General features: G+C 41.9%; 1 long non-coding RNA gene across 1 annotated transcript in view; it reads left to right on the top strand.

Annotated features, from left to right (window-relative positions):
* Positions 1-23,095, top strand: part of LOC109552146 (uncharacterized) — a 289,767-nt gene extending 266,672 nt beyond the window's left edge. The window contains exons 4-5 of the long non-coding RNA XR_012330157.1: positions 14,633-14,776; positions 23,041-23,095. This is a non-coding gene — a long non-coding RNA (uncharacterized lncRNA). The remainder of the gene's footprint in view (positions 1-14,632; positions 14,777-23,040) is intronic.
* The last annotated feature ends 569 nt before the right edge of the window (positions 23,096-23,664 follow it).

Raw genomic sequence — 23,664 nt, 5'->3', positions numbered from 1 at the left:
CATTGCGCCACCAGGGAAGTCTCTTAAAATCTTTTTTACAGAGCATATTTTTTTGTTTTCCCTGTAGCAGCCAACTGCAGTTGCCACATTTGAAATTTGGAGCATACCTTCTTCCAGTCTCTTCTATTCTTCATGTTCTAGGCATAGTACTAACTTCTGCACCTCCACTCAATTCGATATCAGGAGTGTGCCTTCATTTTCCATTTTATTTATTTTTTCTTCCAGTTTTATTGAGATATAGTTGATAAACCGCACTGTATAAGTTGAAAGTGTACAGTTAATGATTTGATTTATATATGTTGCGAAGTGATTATCACAATAAGTTTAGTGAACATCCATCATCTCATATAGACACAACATTAAAGAAATGGAAAAAAAATTTTTTTCTTGTGACGAGAACTCTTAGGATTTATTCTCCTAACTTTCATGTGTAACATACAGCAGTGTTAATTATATTTGTCATGTTGTACATTACATCCCTAGTACTTATTTACCTTGTAACTGGAAGTTTGCACCTTTTGACTGCCTTCATCCACTTCTCCCTTCCCTCACTCCCTACCCCCACCTCTGGTAACCACAAATCTGATCTTTTTATGAGTTTTTTTTTTAATTTATTTATTTTATTTATTTATTTGTGGCTGCATTGGGTCCCCGTTGATGTGCACGGGCCTTCTCCAGTTGCAGCGAGCGGGGGTCACTCTTTGCTGCGGCGCGTGGGCCTCTCACTGGAGTGGCTTCTCCTGTTGCGGAGCACGGGTTCCGGGCGCCCCTGCGCCGGTAGTTGTGGCACGTGGGCCCAGTCGCTCCGCGGCATATGGGATCCTCCCGGACCAGGGCTCGAACCCGTGTCCCCTGCATTGGCAGGCGGACTCCCAACCACTGCGCCACCAGGGAAGTCCCTATGAGTTTGTTTTTGAAGTATAATTGACTTACAACATTACGTTAGTTTCTCTTATACAACATAGTGATTCAATATTTCTCTTCATTTCAAATTCATCACCGTGATGGGTCTAGTTACAGTATGTGTCACCACAGAAAGATATTATGTGGTTTGACTATATTCCCCACACTCAACATTTCATACCGGTGACTCATTTATTTTGCAACAGAAGTTCCATTTTCAGTTTTAAAATTTGTCCATACTTACTTTTTTTTAACTATAAACAATTTAATTATATTATAATTAAAATTCCAATTTCATAACCAATTATGATTTATATAGTTGTCACGATAATTTGAGGTGTCTGCATTTTATATTTTGTATTCAGACAAACACATTATAATGTTACATTATTGCATAGACCAAAAAAATCACTTGAATCAATCAGTATGTCCACTGGCTGGATCAGTGACAGTGTTTATGTGTACCGTTAGAAATGATGCTGGTGCCTGATACGCACACAACATAATAATACTGTATCGTATGTGATGCAATAATTAAAGTGTATTCCTACCATTATGCTAAAGTGGTATTTACCAGAAAAATTTTACACTGCTTCAGTTTTTACATTTAAATCTAAATTACTTAAAGTTAAATTTAATTAAAACTTTGATTTCATCATCGCAGTAACTGCATTTCAAGTGCTCAGTAACCACAGATGTCTAAGGGCTGCCTTCTTGGACAGCACAGCCAGGGACAGCAAGGGAATGAGAACCTATTATTAGGGAACCAGACATTTTGTTAGGCACTTTCAAAGATCTCAAAACAGTCCCATGTGTTATCTACATTTTACATAAGGAGACAAGCTCACTGAGATGCAGTCATTTGTGCAAGGTGGGACAGTTCGAGAAGGGGCTGGAAGGACAGCTGTTAGTCTAAACCCAAAGCCCTTGTGTGTGCCGTGATGATGTGCTTGCTGGTTGTAATGGTATATACCACTGAGCGAGAGATCAGGATGCTTCCCTTATCTCCCCACCTCCCTGTAAAGTTTGCAGGCCTCTAATTGTTTTAGCAAGTGTGTATGAATGAATTTATTCAAGAATATTTGTCACCTATGGGCCAGGCACTCTTCTAGTGAACAAAAGCCAGCGCCCCTGCATGCATGGAGTTTACGAGCTTATGCGAAAGGAACAGAAAATTACAAAACACCAACAAAAAACAACACTTTCAGTGAGATTGTCTTCTCCAGTTTAAACTTTGTGGGCTTGCTTAACATGAAGCTCTCAAAGCGACAGTGCTTTTTTTGTGATTTTAGAATGGGGACAAGGTATCTTTCCCGGCAGTAATTTTGCCAAGGGCGGTCATGCAGACAATTGCTTACTTGGAGCTCTGGCTCTTGGATGTGAGGTAATTACCTCCACTTCTGGGTAATTATGTTCATTCCTGTTTGTCCGTTGTTATTCTTGGGGCTACTGTGGTCCAGCGTCTCAGTAAAAGTGGGCACCTGGGCAAAGGGTCACATGGTGAAACTTGAAGGGCAGCCTCCTCCTAGATGAAGACCATCAGACTGAAAAGGGAACTTTCCTGTTCCTTCTAGGGAAGCCCAGTTGGTGATCCCTGTACTAAGGTACTGATCTGATGAGCAAACTGTGATCTTACAATGTATCGTACTTACGGCTTATTTTCAGACTATTGCAAAAGCTACAAGAAATGAAGTTTCCTGTGTCTGAGTGGTTCAGTCAGCCCCCCAGAACTCTACCACCTGTGTTTCAGGAGGCGGGTGGGGGGCATGGGCGAGGTGGCGGGGGCTGGGTCTTCAAGGGTAGAGATTTATGCAAACGAAAGGGTTTGTCTTCAACACAGCCTCAGGTAAGATAATGCTTACAGAGTATTTTATTTTTAACATCTTTATTGGAGTATAATTGCTTTACAATGGTGTGTTAGTTTCTGCCGTATAACAAAGTGAATCAGCTATACGTATACATATATCCCCATATCTCTTCCCTCTTGCGTCTCCCTCCCACCCTCCCTATCCCACCCCTATAGGTGGTCACAAACCACCGAGCTGATCGCCCTGTGCTATGCGGCTGCTTCCCACTAGCTATCAGTTTTATGTTTGGTAGTGTATATATGTCCATGCCTCTCTCTCACTTCGTCCCAGCTTACCCTTCCCCCTCCCCGTGTCCTCAAGTCCATTCTCTACATCTGTGTCTTTATTCCTGTCCTGCCCCTAGGTTCTTCATGACCATTTTTTTTTTAATTCCATATATATGTGTTAGCATACGGTATTTGTTCTTGTCTTTCTGACTTACTTCACTCTGTATGACAGTCTCTAGGTCCATCCACCTCACTACAAATAACTCAATTTCGTTTCTTTTTATGGGTGAGTAATATTCCATTGTATGTATGTGCCACATCTTCTTTATCCATTCATCCGATGATGGGCACTTAGGTTGTTTCCATCTCCAAGCTATTGTAAATAGAGCTGCAATGAACATTGTGGTACATGACTCTTTTTGAATTATGGTTTTCTCAGGGTATTTGCCCAGTAGTGGGATTGCTGAGTTGTATGGTAGTTCTGTTTTTAGTTTTTTAAGGAACCTCCATACTGTTCTCCATAGTGGCTGTATCAATTTACATTCCCACCAACAGTGCAAGAGGGTTCCCTTTTCTCCACGCCCTCTCCAGCATTTATTGTTTCTAGATTTTTTGGTGATGGCCGTTCTGACTGATGTGAGATGATATCTCATTATAGTTTTGATTTGCATTTCTCTAATGATTAATGATGTTGAGCATTTTTCATGTGTTTGTTGGCAATCTGTATATCTTCTTGGGAGAAATGTCTATTTAGGTCTTCTGCCCATTTTTGGATTGGGTTGTTTGTTTTTTTGATATTGAGATGCATGAGCTGCTTGTAAATTTTGGAGGTAAATCCTTTGTCAGTTGCTTCATTTGCAAATATTTTCTCCCATTCTGAGGGTTGTCTTTTGGTCTTGTTTATGGTTTCCTTTGCTGTGCAAAAGCTTTTAAGTTTCATTAGGTCCCATTTGTTTATTTTTGTTTTTATTTCCATTTTTCTGGGAGGTGGGTCAAAAGGATCTTGCTGTGATTTATGTCATAGAGTGTTCTTCCTATGTTTTCCTCTAAGAGTTGTATAGTGTCTGGCCTTACATTTAGGTCTTTAACCCATTTTGAGTTTATTTTTGTGTATGGTGTTAGGGAGTGTTCTAGTTTCATTCTTTTACATTGTCCAGTTTTTCTAGTACCACTTTTTGAAGAGGCTGCCTTTTCTCCATTGTATATTCTTGCCTACTTTATCAAAAATTAGGTGACTATATGTGCGTGGGTTTATCTCTGGTCTCTTACAGAGTATTTTAGAGTTCAACCAGGTCATTGTACAAATAAGGGAATCTAAAATTCAGAGAGGTTAAGCGATTATTTGAAGGTCACACATCATATTCATTCAGTGAGACTAGGACCTCTGCATTTTCTTTCCAGCTAATGAGTTGTGGGTGAGGAGAGAAAGAAGGGAGGAGGTGGGTGGGAGAATCAGAGGAAGCTAAAGATGGTACGTAAAGCTCAGTAAGGCTAGGGTTTAAAATCTGTTTCTGTCCTCTCTACTCTGACGTTAGGTTTCTTAACCCTGCTGAGCTTCAGAGTCGCAGCTGTGAAACAGGGATGACACAGAGCTCCTAGGGGTGCAGTGAAGATCTGATGAGCTGATGCATGTGAAAATGGCTTGACCTCTTGAAGATAAGACTTTTCCTTTACTCACTATCTCCGAGTATCGCCTCTTTTAATTGATGTTCAAACCATCCATTTCAAACTTCGAGCTCCCCAGGCCTCAGTCTTGAGAGTTCTGGATTGGCAGATCATACTCTGCTGCCCTGCACCTGCTGACCCCAAGCTCCCCTGGGACTCTTTGTCTCCCAGGACTTCCCCATTCTCCCCCAGAGGCCCGTTCCTGTGATCACACCCTCTACCAGCCTCTTCCTTGTCACCTCTCAATATCTGGCCCATCGTAGTTGGGGGTTCCTTCTAACAATAGGAAGCCTTAACAAGTATTTGGATAGTGTGACAGGCTTCAAAGTGCTTTCACAGACATTCTCCCCTTTGATCCTCACAACAGCCCTGCAGGGGACACAGGGCAGCTATTATCATCCCAGCTTTACTACTGAGGAACCCAGAGTACATAGAGGCTAAAGTGATTTGCCCAAGGCCACAAACTGGAGAACTACTTGGTGTGCAAGAAGGAACAGTCTTTGGGGTCAGGAAGTCCTAGGTTCGAGTCTCAGCTTAGCCACTTGCTAGCAGTGTGGCTTTGGGTAAGTTATAGAACCTTCCTGAGCCTCAGTTTCCCTATCTATTAAATGGGGATATTTGTTGTGTATCCTGCAGGATTGCATATATTGTATATGCAGTTCTTAGTTTGGCAAGCCAGACCAGAATCCTGTGCATTACACTGTCTCTCTGTAGTATTCCTCAATACCTCTCCAGCTAGAAATAAGCTCTTCTGTCTCTGAACCTCAGGAATGTTCTTTGTCTTTGCTTTCATGCCTCAGAAACTAACTCTGGCTGACAGAGAGCAAGTAGGATTTTGCCATGAACCTGGTAAGGTCACAAAATGGAAGCGATGATAAATCACTTTCTGGGAAGGAACCATGGCAGCCCCTGGGCAGCGTCATTGGATGACTCAGTGCCACCTCTCTTTCTTCCTCGTGTTTTTCTCTCCATTCAGAATCCGAATTTACAGAAGAGAAAATCTGATTGACCTAGTTTGGGCCATGTGCCCCCTATGTGGGCAGGTGGGAAGACGTGGTTGGCAGCCCACTGGAACAGTATGGAATGGAGGAAAGGCAGTTCTGCAAAGGGAGAAATGCTCTTAAATAACGGAAGTCTGCTACTTGGTCCTCATGTAATTCGAAAACCAACTGTTGTGTGTGGCTTGTTGTGGACGCTCATATTCACTTATGCTTCTGTCTTACATCCATCTAGACCATTAGTCCTGGGGGGTCAGGGCTGGGAGTTGGGGAGAGGACACCTCTGTCTCATGCTCAGATTCAATATGGAAGCCCAGAGACTGGCCCAGTGCCTTACACATAATTGGTGCTCAGTAAGTATCAGATGATTGATACATTTTGTTGATTTTATTACAGTCCTTGGTCTTTCCAGTCCAAAAATCAAATTAATTTAGATCTTTCCTCACTTATCCCGGCTCCTAAACCTCAGAACTCCTACCTACATGCAGCCACCAATAAAGCAATCAATCAATAACAATTCACCTAATTAGCTTGCTCACATGAACCAATAGATTCCTCAGGCCTGATCACTTCCCATCACAATCACTGGTGGGGTGCCAGGTGTCTTGCCAAAGGACTTGATTGATAAGTCATTGTAATTGAAGCTGAATACAATTAATTGCATAATTTTGAACTCTTCAAGTTTAATTCCACAAAAATTACATCACAGAATTGGGACATGATGAAGTATTTCTAGTGAAAGGAATAAACAGAACTTGCCTAAGCACTGGTTCATATTTGTGACCTGTTATGTACACACCAGGCCTGGAATCTTACCACTCTGTCAATAGAAATCCACAAAGCTCAAATACATATATGATTTCCTAAACACATGGCCCATTATTAGAAAAAACTGGACACTCTTGTCTTAATCAGGCCCAACATTTTGATAATATTAGTGACACCCTCTTTAAATGTGACCTGGTTTTATCTTTTATAGGCGCAGACCCCAGATTAGCTCACACTTTTTTTTTTTTTTTTTTTGGTCTTTTTTCTCTCTGTTAGCGGTTGCCTTAAATTTGTTCTCTCATATGGCTAACTTCCTAGAGGACATGTCAGAAAATAGCTGATGAATAAAAATAGTGCTATCTGCCTTTGACAAAACTTTTACCCAATTGAGTAGGCAGGATTTTCATGAAGAAAATCTGAGAAATTAATTAATTAACTGTAACTGAATTTCACCTCTTTAACCTTAACTCGTGAGCAAACCTGAGCTAAATAAACATCTGACCGTTCAATCTCTTCCACTTAAGGTTAACTTGAGTTTATTATTCAGGCTACTGCCCTTGTGTATTAGGCAACGCATAAATTACGCATACTAATTACTCTGGATGGGGCGCCGCTTTAATGAATTCTTTTAATTAAACTGCAACACAGTGGTTTTGTGCAAGATGGTCTATATTTCATCTTTAAACTGCGTTAACCTTCATCTTTGTCTGGGCAGCTCACACATCCAGCCGGAGACCTGAGTTTAATTCATCTAAGTACATCCATTCAAGAACCCACCCCCACCCCTGGAGGAAGATTTGAAAAATGTTTCTCTTTTGCTTTGAGGTTAAGAAATTAGATGCCTCTGAAAAGTTGTGATTCTGCTGGGGATACTAAAGTGGAACAAAAAAAGGCAAAACAAAGCAAAAAATTGAAATAACAGAATCAGTCAGCATAGCACTGCAGTCCTTAAAATATAAATAATAGAAGTCATATTAAGAATGTCCTAGGGCTTCCCTGGTGGCTCAGTGGTTAAGAATCCACCTGCCAATGAAGGGGACATGGGTTCGAGCCCTGGTCCAGGAAGATCCCACGTGCCGCAGAGCAACTAAACCCGTGTGCCACAACTACTGAGCCTGCGCTCTAGAGCCTGCGAGCCACAACTACTGAGCCCATGTGCCACAACTACTGAAGCCTGTGCGCCTAGAGCCTGTGCTCCACAGCAAGAGAAGCCATCACAATGAGCAGCCCACACACTGCAACTAGAGAAAGCCCGTGCGCAGCAACGAAGACCCAATGCAGCCAACAATAAATAAATAAAATAAATAAATTTAAAAAAAAAGTCCTTACTAATATGTGCTATTAAAGCCAGGGGCACTCTTTACCTTGTGATCTTTATATTACAGATTGTACAGTAAATGATCTATATTATGAGTCTAGTTTTCAAAGATGCAATTAATTCTCTATTATCTGCAAGCATTAGTGGGTGAAGCAGTAGAGGAAATTGAAACCCATGTACATTTTAGCTGTGAATATTAATCTTCTCTTGTCTTTTTACTGAGCTCCTGCTTCTAGGTAGTAAAATTGACTGTTCTGAGTTTTACTTCCCTAATATCTGAGAGGGGGAAAAGTGACAGAGGGAAGAAGGGAGAGACTCAAACAGCTGAAGAACTCTAAATACCAGGAACCAAGCAGCCACATAGCACAGGGAGATCAGCTCGGTGCTTTGTGACCACCTATAGGGGTGGGAAAGGGAGGGTGGGAGGGAGGGAGACGCAACAGGGAAGAGATATGGGAACATAGGTATATGTATAACTGATTCACTTTGTTATAAAGCAGAAACTAACACACCATTGTAAAGCAATTATACTCCAATAAAGATGTTAAAAAATAAATATAAATAAATAAATAAATACCAGGAACCTTGCTAATCCCTGATCAGTCAATGCATATTGAGCATCTGCTGTATTCCTAGCACTCTGCCTGGTGCCAGAATATCATGGAGGTTGAGAAATGCTTTATTTGTGCTTTTTAAAAAAGAAAAGGAACATTTGCATATAGATGTTTATACTTACATAGATAAAATCGGGAAGATACATTAAAAAACTGTTGTGAGAGTTTGCGTCTGGGATGTACTGGGGATCTAAGTTGTAAGGGAAACCACTTATTTTTTTTTTTTTTTACATCTTTATTGGAGTATAATTGCCTTACAATGGTGTGTTAGTTTCTGCTTTATAACAAAGTGAATCAGTTATACATATACATATGTTCCCATATCTCTTCCCTCTGGTGTCTCCCTCCCTCCCACCCTCCCTATCCCACCCCTCTAGGTGGTCACAAACCACCGAGCTGATCTCCCCGTGCTATGCAGCTGCTTCCCACTAGCTATCTATTTTACGTTTGGTAGTGTATATATGTCCATGCCACTCTCTCACTTCGTCCCAGCTTACCCTTCCCCCTCCCCTTATCGTCAGCTCCATTCTCTAGTAGGTCTGTGTCTTTATTCCCGTCTTGCCCCTAGGTTCTGCGTGACCATTTTTTTTTCCTTAGATTCCATATGTATGTGTTAGCATACGGTATTTGTTTTTGTCTTTCTGACTTACTTCACTCTGTATGACAGTCTCTAGGTCCTTCCACCTCACTACAAATAACTCAGTTTCGTTTCTTTTTATGGCTGAGTAATATTCCATTGTATATATGTGCCACGTCTTCTTTATCCATTCATCTGTTGATGGACACTTAGGTTGCTTCCATGTCTTGGCTATTGTAAATAGCACTGCAGTGAACATTGGGGTGCATGTGTCTTTTTGAATTATGGTTTTCTCTGGGTATATGCCCAGTAGTGGGATTGCTGGGTCATATGGTAGTTCTACTTATTATTATTCTATATTTTTTACTCCTGTTCCTCCTGCTGCTGCTGTTGCTTCTTTTTCTTTTTCTTCTTCTTCTGTCATGAGCATGTGATACCTTTTAACTCAAAAAATGAAAAACAATAAAAATATCTAGAGAGTTCATAGTCTACTTGGAGAGACAAACATATCACAATGCAATGTGGTAAGTGTTGTCATAGGTGAACATGCAGACTATTCTGGAAACACAAAGGAGAGATCATCCAAATCAGTCTGATGGAGTCAGGGAAGGCTCCTCAAGGGAGGTGGCATTTCAGTTGGGTCTTGAAGCATGAGTGTGAGAGTTTTTCAGGCTGAGTATATCAGCTGTTCAGTAATGGGAAGGGGATGATAGCTTAAGATGATTCTGTCCACCCTAAGATTGTCCTCTCTTAGAAATTCTTTGAATAGATAAGCTCCTGCAAGACTTCCCTTTTGACATGACATATGTAAGCAGTGTTTAAATCATTCCCATTTCTGACAACAAGATGATTGAGAGTGACACTTTGGAAATGATCCCAAAGAAGAGTTGCTCACTCTGGAAAACAATTGGATATTCCTGAAATTCTGACTGCAGAATTTCTCCAAAGGTCCCTGTAAATTTTTCACCAGGCCCTAATTTAAACCTAAAGTTTCTACAAAAGCAACTGACCTGTGGGATACAACCAATCTTTATTTTGATGAAAAAAATCAGGATTATAGGGTATTTTTATCAGCAAAGCCTAGCTCTTACTATCATATCATTACATTTAGAAGTGGAATTCTCACTCTTTTTTTTTTTTTTTTTTTTGCGGTACGCGGGCCTCTCACTGTTGTGTCCTCTCCCGCTGCGGAGCACAGGCTCCGGATGCGCAGGCCCAGCGGCCATGGCTCATGGGCCCAGCCGCTCCGCGGCATGTGGGATCTTCCGGGACAGGGGCATGAACCCGTGTCCCCTGCATCGGCAGGCGGACTCTCAACCACTGCACCACCAGGGAAGCCCTCCCACTCTTTCTTGACCCACTTTATACCGATGATAGAGGAAAGGTAGGGAAAGTGAAGACCATAATTGTCTCAAATTTTATATTCTACCATTGGAGTTATTTGGGGCACCACATTCCCTAATTCTGAGCCCATTAAGGAGCACTGGTATGGACCCAGCTGTTCTAAGCCCCACGAAGGAATCCTGCATTCCAACCAGAACAAACAAACCCTAAGAAGAGGGATTTAGTAGAATTTGGCGGGGCTCTCTTGGCCTCTTAGGGAGCTTCATTTGCATGTGCAGTGGCAGGGGGAGAGGCTAGCAGATTTATCTCATCACTACCCTGAGGCTGGTAGGATCAATACCTTTCAGGTTTTTACTGAGCCACAGCTATGTGCCAGATGTCAGGGATACAAGGATGACTGTTAACAGTGATCCTGCTCTCCAGTAGCTCACAGGGAAACGAGAGTTGCAGACACACCACTGTAATGCACTGGAATGTGCTTGTCTAGGTAGATAGCCAAATTCAGAGCAAGAAACCAGGACTTTTCCCAGTGGAGCTGGGAGAGCTTCATAGAGAGCCTGAAGACCCCTAACTATGTACAAATATACTTTTGAAAGGGGAGTTATTCTGAAACGCTTAACTCCTGTTTTCCATTTTAGCCCAAAAAGGTAGAAGAAAGAGAGGATGGCTGATATGAATGGGTAGAATGTAATTTAAAGGCATGGAGTTCTATAATTCTCGATAGCTAAACCCAAAGGGAGATTTTTCTCCCCCTGACCCTCCCAGCAAATTTAGGAAGCCCCACAACTGGGTAAACAGTCTATGACAGAAACAAGGCTCCAGAGTGATTTTTTGTGATGACCATGGTGGCCCTGGAATCAGACAGCCCAGTTCTCCTTTGGGTGTGCTGTGTGACCTTGGACAAGTCACTTAGTTTATCTAACTCTCAGTTTCCTCATCTGTAAAACTTGGATAATAATAGGACCTACATCGCAGGGTTGTTGATGGTGATTAAATGAGATGATATGTGGAAAGTACTCAGCAAAGTAATCAATAAGTGTTAGCTATTATTATAATTAGTATGAGTAAGGTAAGTGCATCTCGGACCTCCAAGCAAGAGGATTTTATTGCCAAGTTTGCAAAATGAATGTAAGAGTCTTCCAAAGCTGGTAGAATATAAAAAAGTAAGTTACCATAACAGTATAATCACATGGGCATGTGAAGCTGCAAAATACATACACACATGTATTCATTTCAGTTTAGAAACCAAATTGCTGTCTAGATGACCCATTCAAAAGCCCTGAGATGAATTCTTTTTTGTTTTTAAAGAGGGGCCTCGGTATCTTCTTTTTTTTAAAATCTTTTAAAAAATTTTTTATTTATTTATTTATTTTTGGCTGCGTTGGGTCTCCATTGCTGCGCGAGGGCTTTTCTCTAGTTGCGGCGAGCGGGGGCTACTCTTTGTTGCAGTGCATGGGCTTCTCATTGCGGTGGCTTCTCATTGCAGAGCACAGGCCCTAAGCGCATGGGCTTCAGTAGTTGTGGGCTCAGTAGTTGTGGCTCACGGGCTCTAGAGCACAGGCTCAGTAATTGTGGTGCACGGGCTTAGTTGCTCCGCGGCATGTGGGATCTTCCCGGAGCAGGGCTCGAACCTGTGTCCCCTGCATTGGCAGGCGGATTCTTAACCACTCCGCCACCAGGGAAGCCCCTGAGATGAATTCTTAATCACCCAAATGCTACTTTTGTTGACTTATGTAAAAGCTGAAAGGAAAGTGTCAGTCTTTTTTGACCCACAGATTCCTTAGAAACAATTTGTCCACCGCAGAGGGTAAGTGCATGCTTGCTTTCCCGAAGAGGGTGTATCCAGACAGCAAGAGTATCGGCTCTAGAGGAAAGGCCATTGCCCCCAGGAAGGCTGTAGAGGTGACCAGGAGGCAGCCACCTGGGGCCACCCACTCCCCTGGAGTAACTCCAGGACTCATGCTTTGATCCCTTTGTGTTTCTCACGACTTCCCAGGTGGCATTTTCTGCCCCAGGCTTTCCACATGCCTCGTAGGGAATATATGTTGCGACATACCATCTGGCCTTTATGCGTCTCCCCAGTGGCCAGGGTATAAAAACCTGCCTGTTCGGCAGCTCCAAGTGCCCACAGTCCCTTTGGTCTCTTTCTTGGTCTGAGTGTTTTTCAACATCCATGGATGTAATTAGGAAGAACTAAACCAAGCATATGGATTCAGGACTGCATTATGACCACAGAGGGAGCTTTACCTTGGAGGAGGAGCTCCTCGAGGTGGGCCCAGCTCCAGGCGCCTGGGAGAATGGACGAATCGGGGAGCTGGCTGGCCTGTTCACAGCTGGGCACCGTGTCATACAGGCTTAAAGCTCACATTCTGTGGGTGAAGTATGGCTCGTCGGTCATGTTCCCTGACATCCAGAGCTCGGCTGAGGGGAAAGGAGGCAGCTTGCTGACGGGAGCACATGTGTCTGTTGGCTCTGTGCAATGGAGAAGATACCAGAACTGCGCAAATCCCGAAGTTGACGTCATTTGTGTTGCTTCTCTTTGAAGAATCGCCAGTTGCTGAATGGCAGTTACTTCCAGGAGGTGTGGAGGGAGAAGCCAAAATCAAGCTCCGAGACAATGGAAAGTAGAAGATAAAATTTGAAAGTGTAAATTACTGTACGTACATACAACGGAGTAGTCAGCAGCTGAATGAAAGGATGGGGAAATTCTTTATGTGCTGATAACGGAAAGAACTCTAAGATGTATTAAGCAAAAAACCCCAAACAAACAGAAAAGGAAGCTGGAAAATAACAGTGTACAGATTCTTCTCCCATTCGTGTAGCAAAGCAAGTTGGGGGTGAGGCGAGCGTGTTTGTATTTACTTGTATATGCGTAGGAGTGTCTGGAGGGATATGCAAAACACTAATGACAGTGGTTATATATTTAGGGGCAGCAAGGAGAAGCTGCTAGGGGATGGCATGGCATTTCTTCATGTTTTTATTTTAACCAATTTTTGAATGCATTACTCCTTCAAAAAAATTAAATAAGTATAAATGTGTTTATAAGTTTTGAAAGTGACATTATAAAGCATATTGAGAGGCCAGTGGAGATTGCATGCTGGTAGATTTATAAATACATGTAAATTATCTTGTCTTTATGCCCATCTTTCTACATGAGTAAGGCTGTGTGGTTTCCAGCAATATCTTCTATAACTGATTATCACGTGATGGAACAACTGAGCATTGCATATTTTACACTGAGCATTTTTCCATCAGAAAAACCCAAGTAAATATGATTTGTATTCATTAACAAACTCAGAGTTTGAACATGGTTATATGTTAATCACTAGAAGGAAGGATTAATCCTTTGTCCTTATTCCATTCGTTCACCTAACATTTATTGAATAAGTATAATGCACTGTTGACAATTTGCTATATAGTCCACAGTTTTCATCGCATGAAACTGAGTTTGTATAGTATAATTCATGCTATATCCACATAGGAGTAGGTTTGGTTTAGGAACTTTTCTGAAAGATTCTTTACTTAGCTCATTTGTCCAGAAGGAATATCAATTGGTTCCTGCAAGTTCAAGTTTTTTTTTTGTTTGATCTTCTAGCAATATCCTGGGAGCATCAGAAAGGTGACCAAGACTCTGCTTGGAATAAGGGATATACTATTTACAAACTTGCAGAGCCAAGGATATTTATGTTCCTTATTGTCTCTTTCTCTCCTCCCGCAATACACAGATCTAACCATAGTGCTTCGTGTAATAAATCCATTTCCACTTCTTTAAAAAATTGTGGAAATCCGTACTATAGTGGCTTTATACTGTATAAACTTAGCTAAACCTGAACTAATTCTCCCAGGATTACTTTCCCTAGAGGGTTCCAGGTTAGGATTAGCCACAGAAGAAATCTACATGAGATTTGAAAGACACAAGTGAAGTAGTATCAACTTTTAGCCTTTGAAGGTTGGTTCAGGGTGTCAAGCACGGCAGTAACTTGATGGGTTGGCACTGATCTGTCAGCTCACATTGAGGATGTGGGTTGTACCTGGGCCCACAGTTCCTATAGTTCCCATTAGATTTCCTGTCTCAGCTTTTCCAAGTCTTAGACCAGGTATGTGTACAGCTCTGTGGCAAAACCTAATAGGTTTTTCCTGCAAGTCACCCACGTCATTGAGGATGGAGGCCTAGAGAGATAGATGCAGGTTCCAGTACATCTTCCTGGGTTCTTGTTTGTCCTGTTCTCCTCCACTTCACTGTCAAGTCTTTTTCCTCAGTTGCCAACCCAGTTCATACCCTCCCCCAGACATAGCAGCCACATCTTGCATTGACTTTTCCACTTGCTCCTGCAGTTGTGTTACTAATGCTTTATTCTCTATCTCTTATAGTGTTTCTGCCTTTCTGACAAACTCTGACGGATGCAGTACCCCAGAATGTTCAGAGACATGTCTTAGTGTCGCCGTTGCCAACAGCACAGCAAACCTAGGCATCAGTATCTCCATTTTGAAAGAAAGCTGACCCTAGAAAGACAGGTAAGCCAAAAAGTTGAAAATCCAACTCTATCTAGCTCTAAAACTCCTATCTTTCCACCATACTATATTGCTTTGGCTTTCAAAGTAAAAGAGGAACACAGTGCAAAAGCACATTGTCATAATAACTGAAAAACCAGCCTAAAGAGAGCTAGACTATAGAGAGCATTCACAGCTCCTAACTCAGAGCAATGGCGTTCAAAATGGAACTTGTATTGTGATACATGGCCAACATCTAGAACAAAAATGCCTTGGGCATCCTAGGGTTGAAGAGATGAGTGACATTAGCCTCATAACTTTCTGAGCTATTTTGAATGAGGTGCAGAGATGAGAGTTAGTCATGTGATGCTCAGTACAGTGAACTGAGCAATTTGGATTCATTCTATACAATGCCAAAAACTCTTCTGTAAAAATGCCCGTAAATATCTCCAAAGACTGAGGATATTAAGTAATGTATGGAAATGTAGATTTTTTTTTAATATTTATTTATTTATGGCTGCGTTGGGTTTTCGTTGCTGCACACAGGCTTTCTCTAGTTGCAGTGAGCGGGGGCTACTCTTCGATGCAGTGCGCGGGCTTCTCATTGTGTTGGCTTCTCTTTGTTGCAGAGCGCGGGCTCTAGGCACGTGGGCTTCAGCAGTTGTGGCATGTGGGCTCAGTAGTTGTAGCTCGCAGGCCGTAGAGTGCAGGCTCAGTAGTTGTGGCGCATGGGCTTAGTTGCTCCGTGGCATGTGGGATCTTCCCGGACCAGAGCTTGAACCCGTGTCCCCTGCATTGGCAGGCAGATTCTTAACCACTGCGCCACCAGAGAAGTCCCGGAAATGTAGATTTTTGAATGCTTTTTGCTGGATCCAGCTCTCCTTAGAAACACATGTACAAAGGTAATACCTACACTCTTCACTAGGTTATTTGAAATTTTTCCATCATACAAAACTTACTAGAAAATGTAATTTTCAAATCTAAATTAATGTTGGCTATGGAAAATGAAAGTCATTGACCACTGGATAATACAGAGCAAAAAGAGAAGTTCTCAATTTCATGTGTTAGTTGAAATGTAGCAGGCAAAATGTTAGGAGAGAGCAGGTTAGTTTGGAACTGAGAGATTTCTGGAAAACCTTGGGACAGAGGAGTTCTAAATCCATAGAGCAGAGGGTGTAGGATTAGGCTTATTTGTAACCAGGTGCACTATAGTGCTGAGAGAACTGCCTTAGGCTGCTTGTGCTGCTATGAGAGATGCCACAGGCCAGGTAGCTTAAACGACAGCCATTTAATTTTTCACGGTTCTGGACACTAGAAGTCCATGATCACGGTGCCAGCCAATTCAGTTTCTGGTGAGACCTCTCTTCCTGGCCTGTAGATAGCCGTCTTCTCACCGTGTGCTCACTTGGCCTTTCTTCAGGGCATGTGCATGGAGAGAGAGAAAGAGCAGGCTCTCTGGTGTCTCTTCTTATAAGGCCACAAATCCTATCAGATCAGGTCCCCACTCTTATGGCCTCATTTAACCTTAAACACTGGCTCCATCTCCAAATTCAGATACATTGGAGGTTAGGGCTTCAACATATGAGTGTGTGTGTGTGTGTGTGTGTGTGTGTGTGTGTGTGTGTGTGTGTGACACATTCAGTCCATAACAAGAGTAAAAGTCTGTTTAGAAAGAGAGCAATCCAAACCACAGCCTAACATTCTGTCCCTGTGTATATGTTACTCCCAATCTCTCTTTCCCTTGTGAAGATTGTCTAGGTAAAAATCCTACCTTGATTAAAGACCATGGGTAAACAAGAATAAATGAGAAGACCTTGAGATTTCGGCTTTGTGTTTGAACTTCATCCAGTTTGTCTTTCACATCAGCATCTCAGATTTTCCCAACATGTTCAGGTTGTAACCACTCTGATTAAGGAAATAAGGCTTGCCTTACCTTAACAGGCAATTAGTTTTTACAATTAAATAGGAAGAGTCATGATTAATGACCTTGCTAATTGTTCTTCCCTGGTGTGCACATTAATACCAGCAGAATGCTCAGAATTCTGAGGAACATGCATTCTTTGAGCCTACCATGCTCCATCCTGGTGGATCCAATGCTGAGGGAGACTCACACCCTGCCCCCCCAGGAGATCAGAGTATAGTACAAAAGATATGTCAGCAGACATATTACAACAACAAGGGAAAGACCTTGTCAATTTTCCTGATGTCTGGCATGGCATTGATGGAATGTGTACCTTAGCCAATTAATTGCCAATAACCCCAGCAGGCTTGCGAGGAAGAAAGTGTACCATGGGTATGCAGGAGAAATTCTGAATCATTGGTGGTACGGCAGTTTTCTAGAATGTCCTCAAAGGAGGGGAGTATGTTCAAATTGTACAAACTAAGTAGAACCCAGAATTTTACTTTAAAGAGAGGCTAGAACAGTATTTCCAGTTGTCCAGGTAATTGCTGTCATGTAAAGAAATCCTACCCAATCTTTAGGGGTCATTTCCTGTATTGAACCTCTCAATTCTGACAGCTGGACGTGACCTCTCCCCCTCAGAACACTCCAGAACTCTGTTCCACTTAGCTGCCATTTAATGCCTTCTTATGTAAGTGTTATTTTTTATTTTATTTTATTTTATATTTTTATTCATTATTATCTTTGTTTTTGCGGTACGCGGGCCTCTCACTGTTGTGGCCTCTCCCGTTGCGGAGCACAGGCTCCGGACGCGCAGGCTCAGCGGCCAGAGTTATTATTTAACTCTGTTATCATCCCTGGGGAGTTTTGCATCCTAAAAGCTGAATGTCAGAACTGTATAATGTTAGGTCAGAAGGCTCTCAGGTTTTTTGATTCAGCTTCACCCATTTATATATGAGAAAACTGAGGCCCATTCAGATAACATTCATTGAGAGATTAAGTCTCTCTGAGATAGTGACATTTAACCACAGACTTAGAGGAGGTAGAAGGAATTAGTGCAGTACCTTAGAGAGGGCATATGCCTGGCATGTTCATAGAAGGCTCGTGGCCAGGAGGCTGTTCTAGCTGGAGCAGAAGAGCAAGAGGGAGAGTGGAAGGGGATGAGGTCCAAAGGGGAGGGGAGGATCAGAGCATGGAGGGTCTATTGGCTTACAGTCATTTACTCTGAGGAAATGGAAGCCATTGGAAGGACTTTTGGGGAAGGGGGGGTCAGTTAAGTGTAACTTACATAGAGTAAAATTCCCCATTTTTTTTTTTTTTTTTTTTTTTTTTGCGTTATGCGGGCCTCTCACTGTCGTGGCCTCTCCTGCTGCGGAGCATAGGCTCCGGATGCGCAGGCCCAGCGGCCACGGCCCGCGGGCCCAGCCGCTCCGCGGCATGCGGGATCCTCCCGGACCGGGGCACGAACCCACGTCCCCTGCATCGGCAGGCGGATTCCCAACCACTGCGCCACCAGGGAAGCCCTAAAAATTCCCTAATTTTAAGTGTACAATTTGATGACTTGACAAATGTATGCAGTTGAATAAACACCATCACAATAATCAAGATATAGAACAGCTGCATCACCCCCCAAAAGTTCCCTCATATCCGTTTGAAGTCAATTCCTGTCCCTACTCCTAGCACATGGCAACCACTGATCTGAATTCTGTTCCTGTATTTTTGCTTTTACCAGAAATTCATATAAATGGGAATTCATGTAAACATAGACTCCTACAGTAACCTTTGTATCTGGCTTCTTTTACATAGAATAGTGCTTTTGAGACTCATCCAAGTTGTTGCAAGTGTCAGTAGTTCATTCTTTATTGCTGAGGAGTGTTGCATTCTATGGATGTACCTGTTTGTTTATCCATTTACCAGTTGAAGAACATTTGGATTGTTTCCAGTTTGGGGCCATTATAAATAAAGCTGTTATAAACACTCATGTATAGGACTTTATGCAGAGTATTTTTTTCTCTTGGGTAAATCCCCAGGAGTGGAATTGCTGGGTCATGTGAGAAGGGTATGTTTAACTTTATAAGCAATTACCAAACTATTTTCCAAACTGACTGTCCTTTTTGTATTTCCGTGCACAATGTATGAGAGTTCCAGTAATCCTGCAGCCTCATCAACACCTGGCATTGTTGGGTTTTAAATTTTAGTCATTCTCATAGGTGTTTTTTAATTTGCATTTTCCCAATGAGTAATATTTTTTGAGCACATAGCTTTTCAAGTGCTTATTTACCATTCATATTTCTTATTTGGTGAAGTGTCTCTTCAAATCTTTGCTTATTATTTTTAGTCTTCTTATTATCGAGTTGTAAAAGTTCTTTACATATGTTGGATACGAGTCCTTTATCAGATATATATCTTGTATCTTTTCATTTTTCCTTGATTCCAGCGTATCATTTTTTTCTTTGATGATGTCCCCTTTAAGAAATCTGGCTAACCCAAGGTCACAAAGATTTTTTTCCTATTTTTTTATTCTAAAAGTTTTATATTTTTAGGCTTCATATTTAGGTCTATGATCCAGCCTGAGTCAAATTTTGTGAATGGTGTAAGATAAAGGTTGAGATTTTTTTCCATTTAAATGTTCATTTGTTCAAGCTTCATTTATGGAAAAGATTATTCTTTACCCATTGAATTACCTGGACACCTGTTTTGAAAATCAATTGACCAGATATGTGTGGGTCTATTTCTGGTCTCTGTCTATCTTTATGCCAATACCACAAAGTCTTAATTAATGTTGCTTAATGGTAGGTCTAGAAAATTTAAGAGTATTAGAATGTGAAATGCATTTGGGCCAGTCCAGCAGATGAAACTTATTCATAATTGCCTTTGGAAAACTATTTGTTGGTGAACAGAGTCTAACTGAGCCCAAAAAGAAGGCCTTTCAAAAGTGGAAGATGTTGAAACCAGGAGATGGTCCCATGTCCTCTTTCCTAGCCTGGCAACCGTGTGACTGCAAAAGTGACAGTATTTTTGAAAGCAGACGGCTTGAATTCTTTTTGTAGAATCTTGTTTTTTCCAGAATTGTACTGGTTCTTTAAATGGGAGGAGAAACGGATGCTGTTCTATTCATAAGTCAGCAAGGGAAGTATTTCGTAGCTTCTCACATAAGCTCCCTGCCTTTTGTGCCTCGTTCCTGCCAAGTGGGCAAAGTTTTCTACCTGTTGGAAATCAGGCTGCTCCTTATGCAAATAAAACATCTTCTTCTCTTACCACCAACATCTTTTCTCCTCATAATATTCCTCATGGGTAATGGCTCTCCCTTTTCTCAAATTTGGCACCTTCCATCTATGTTGGTAGAGCTGTTCCAATGACAAGTCCTTTGAATGTGTTGCGTGGTGTCTCAGGAAACTGTGGAAGTTGTCATTTGGTTACTAACTGGGTGACCTTGGGCAAATTATTTCACCTGAGCTTCATCCTTTCCAGTACAATGCAGCTATCACCATTAACTTTCCTCTTTCCCACAAGACTCGTGAAAATCAAACGTGATCATGTACATAAAGATATCCTAAGGAGTCTGGGGGCACAGTGTATAAATGATGGTCACTAGAATTTCAAATAGTAGATAGTGTTGATTCTGTACTCTTGCTTACATGTTTTTTAAAATATATTGGGCTAAGCCAGGGTTTTTTGGGTGGCTACAGCATGCTTGGCATGGGACAAGCTACTGTGGGGTAGAGAAGAAGTATGGGTACAGAACCTATCACCTCAAAGAGCCAATAATTTTAGGTAGGAGAAAAATCTTGCACACATGAAGTAATGAGAGACCAATAATAATAGCTCATATTTGGAAATCTTTTCAAGTTGCTGATTTCTTTCACGTGCTTTATCTCATCTCATTCTTCCAAACAGCTTTGCGCAGTATGTAGGGCAGATGTATTTTGTCCTCATGTTACAGATGAGGAAACCTGGGCCAGAAAAGCTCAGATGATTTCTCCAAAGTTATAAAGCTTATCAGCAGTGGAATTGGGACCCAAATCCAGATTATTTTCTGACTCCTAGTCCAGAAAATCTGCTCTGGTGGTTCTCAAACTTTGATGTGATTAAGAACTATTTACGGAACTTGTTAAAAAAAAAATGCAAGTTACTAAATCAGTTGTTCTGGGTCTAAGAATCTGATCTTTAAACAAATAGGTCATCTAATTCTCCGGGAGGCAGGCTATGCTCTGTTCCCCACCAATTTACTCTGCTGGCGCAAACTGTGACAAGCAGAAGCAGAGAGCTGCTACACTTCTGTGCCACTGACATGCAGAACACAAATTCTGGAGACAGGCCGCCTGAATTTGCATTCTTCTTTCTTAGGAGATTGGGATTGACATATACACACTACTAGATATAAAACAGATCACTAATAAGGACCTACTGTATAGCACAGGGAACTCTACTCGGTACTCTGTAATGACCTATATGGGAAAAGAATCTAAAAAAGAGTGGATACATTTATATGTATAACTGATGCCCTTTGCTGTACAGCAGAAACTAACACAACTCCAGGAAGAATTTTTAAAATTAAAATAAAATAAATCCTGCTTTCATTGCCTTCTACCTGGGCAAATTATGTAACCACTTACTGCCTCAATTCCCCATCTATAAAACGGGGTAATGGTAATTCCCTGGAGGTCCAGTGTTTAGGACTCGGTGCTTTCGCTGCCGGGACCCTGGGTTTGATCCCTGGTTGGGGAAGTAGGAACCCGCAAGCCACGTGGCCAAAAAAAAAAAAGGGGGGGGCGTAGTACCAGTACATACCTCACATGCTTGTGATGAACAGTAAATATGTTATTGATTGTAAAGTAATTGAAACCAGTGCTGGTATTTATGTTTGTGAGAAGGGGAATGTGACTCATGGAAACACTGCCATGTGAGGGACGATGGGAAACAGCCTTTCTGAGATGCAGTCGCCTCATCCTTCACCCTGAATACCTCCCGTTCCTTCTATGCCCACTCTTCTCGTCTTGCAGACAGCTATTGGCAGCCCTAGGCACTCGTTCCTTGGGAGGCAGACTAAAGCCAGTTATCTCTGCTTGCAAAGTAACTGGAAGGTTCCAAGGGGCCCTCCAGCCTTAAGTCGACTTTGTTGCTTTATCCCATTTAAATCCACATTCTCTGTTGAAGGAAATAAACCAACACAGTAAAGCTTGCTGATAGCCACTCCATCTGTATTATGGCACACAATGATGGCTGGAAGTTAAAGGTTTGATATATAGGTCTATTTTTTTATTGCCAGTCCCTGCCCCTGAAGAAAGTATTAAAATTTCCAGATGAGTAATCCAACAATAAATAGATGAGACAGTTGCTGTGAATATCTGATTTTTTGCATAATAATGAGATATGGCTGGATAATGCACTCTGCCATCCCCAGTTTGTCTAAATTATCATTTTGATTGGTCAAATGCATAAGAAAGATATACCAATAAAGTCATGTCAAGTGCTCCATTGTAAATGGATGCAGGATGGAGGTTTCTGTAGGTTTGAGGTGAGGTGGGGGCAGGGAGAACTGGTTCTTCTGTAAGTAACTTTGGGGAGATGTTTTCTTCAGCCAATTCATTGATCAAAGACATCTGAAATCCTCACTTCTCCAGGGTCACATGCATAAACATGAGGTCGTTTGTACCTTCTGAGGCCTCGTGTGTTGTTTTTGGAATTGAAAATAAGAATCAAATTTGGAAAAGAAGGGTTGTTCTAGGACATCTGAGGTTTGTTTTGTGTAGGGCTTTTGCATCCCTGAGATATAACATCAGCATGTTGATAGAACTTCTGAGTCAGAAAGACCATTCATTAGGGAACGTGATGTCAGTAAATCCAAATAGCTCTTTTTTCACCTTAAAAAAAAAAAGGAAGAATTCTATCAGTTCCAAATTGGGATGAAAACTGAAATTGCCTGAAGTGTTTTGAGTCGCCACTGCTTTTTCTTCTTGGTTATGTAACATTTGGTTTAATACGTGTGATCATTCATCCTGGATTTTATTCTTAAACTTCTCCTACTGCTGTGTTGGACTCTCGTGTTCATCCTTTGCACTGATGTAAGTGTTCCGTGGCCCGGCCTGTAAGCTCCTTGAGGTGAGGATCTATATCTTGGCAGGATATATGCCCTGGGGGGCTTGCAAACAGTAGGTGCTCAAGCAGAGCACCGGCCTAGCATTCAGGAAGTCGAGGATTGCTAAACATGTATCATGCTTTCAAAATTTTCAAAACAATAACCAAAAATACTCTAGGATGGTATTTATTGTAAACAAATACAGCAGTCATTTATCAAGCACCAACCGGGGGCCAAGCACCATACAGACGTTAGCTCGTTTACTGTGTATGTCTCGGCCAAGAGGAAATTCTTACCGCTCTTTTTCAGGGAAAGAAACGGAGGCACCAGAATGCTTGGTAGTTGGGCCACGGTGACACAGTGAGTAAGTACATTTGCATCCATCTAACTCCAAGATTGCTTTCGCTAAGCCACACATTATTTGCCAGTATCATTATTCAAATTATATTACTCCAATCTCTTTTGTCTCCTGGAATCTCCTAGTCAGCCACTCAGCTGACACACACACCCTGACATCTGAGTGCTTTCCAGATTGGCATGTAAGTCACCCCAGCCTTGAGAGCTGGGAACTGGCATCTTTAGAAATCCCACACCTCCCAGGGGCTGTTGACAGAGTTGAGCTAAAGAGCCTTCTTGGAATGACAGAGCTGAAGATTTCCTGGAAATCAGAGGCTGCATATTCTAGTAACGGGGTACTTTAGTAAAAGGCAAAATGCATGGAGGTAACCTGGGATTTTTAAATATTTATTTATTATTTATTTATTTACGTATGGCTGTGTTGGGTCTTTGTTGCTGCACGCAGTCTTTCTCTAGTTGCGGCAAGCAGCGGCTACTCTTTGTTGTGGTACGTGGGGGCTTCTCATTGTGGTGGCTTCTCTTGTTGCGGAGCACGGGCTCTAGGCATGCGGGCTTCAGTAGTTGTGGCACGCGGGC

Source organism: Tursiops truncatus, chromosome 2 (assembly GCF_011762595.2).
Source record: "Tursiops truncatus isolate mTurTru1 chromosome 2, mTurTru1.mat.Y, whole genome shotgun sequence".
In the NCBI taxonomy this organism is placed as follows: domain Eukaryota; kingdom Metazoa; phylum Chordata; class Mammalia; order Artiodactyla; family Delphinidae; genus Tursiops; species Tursiops truncatus.
The sequence above is the reverse complement of the archived record's forward strand: the minus strand, read 5'-3'. Positions and strand labels throughout refer to the sequence as shown.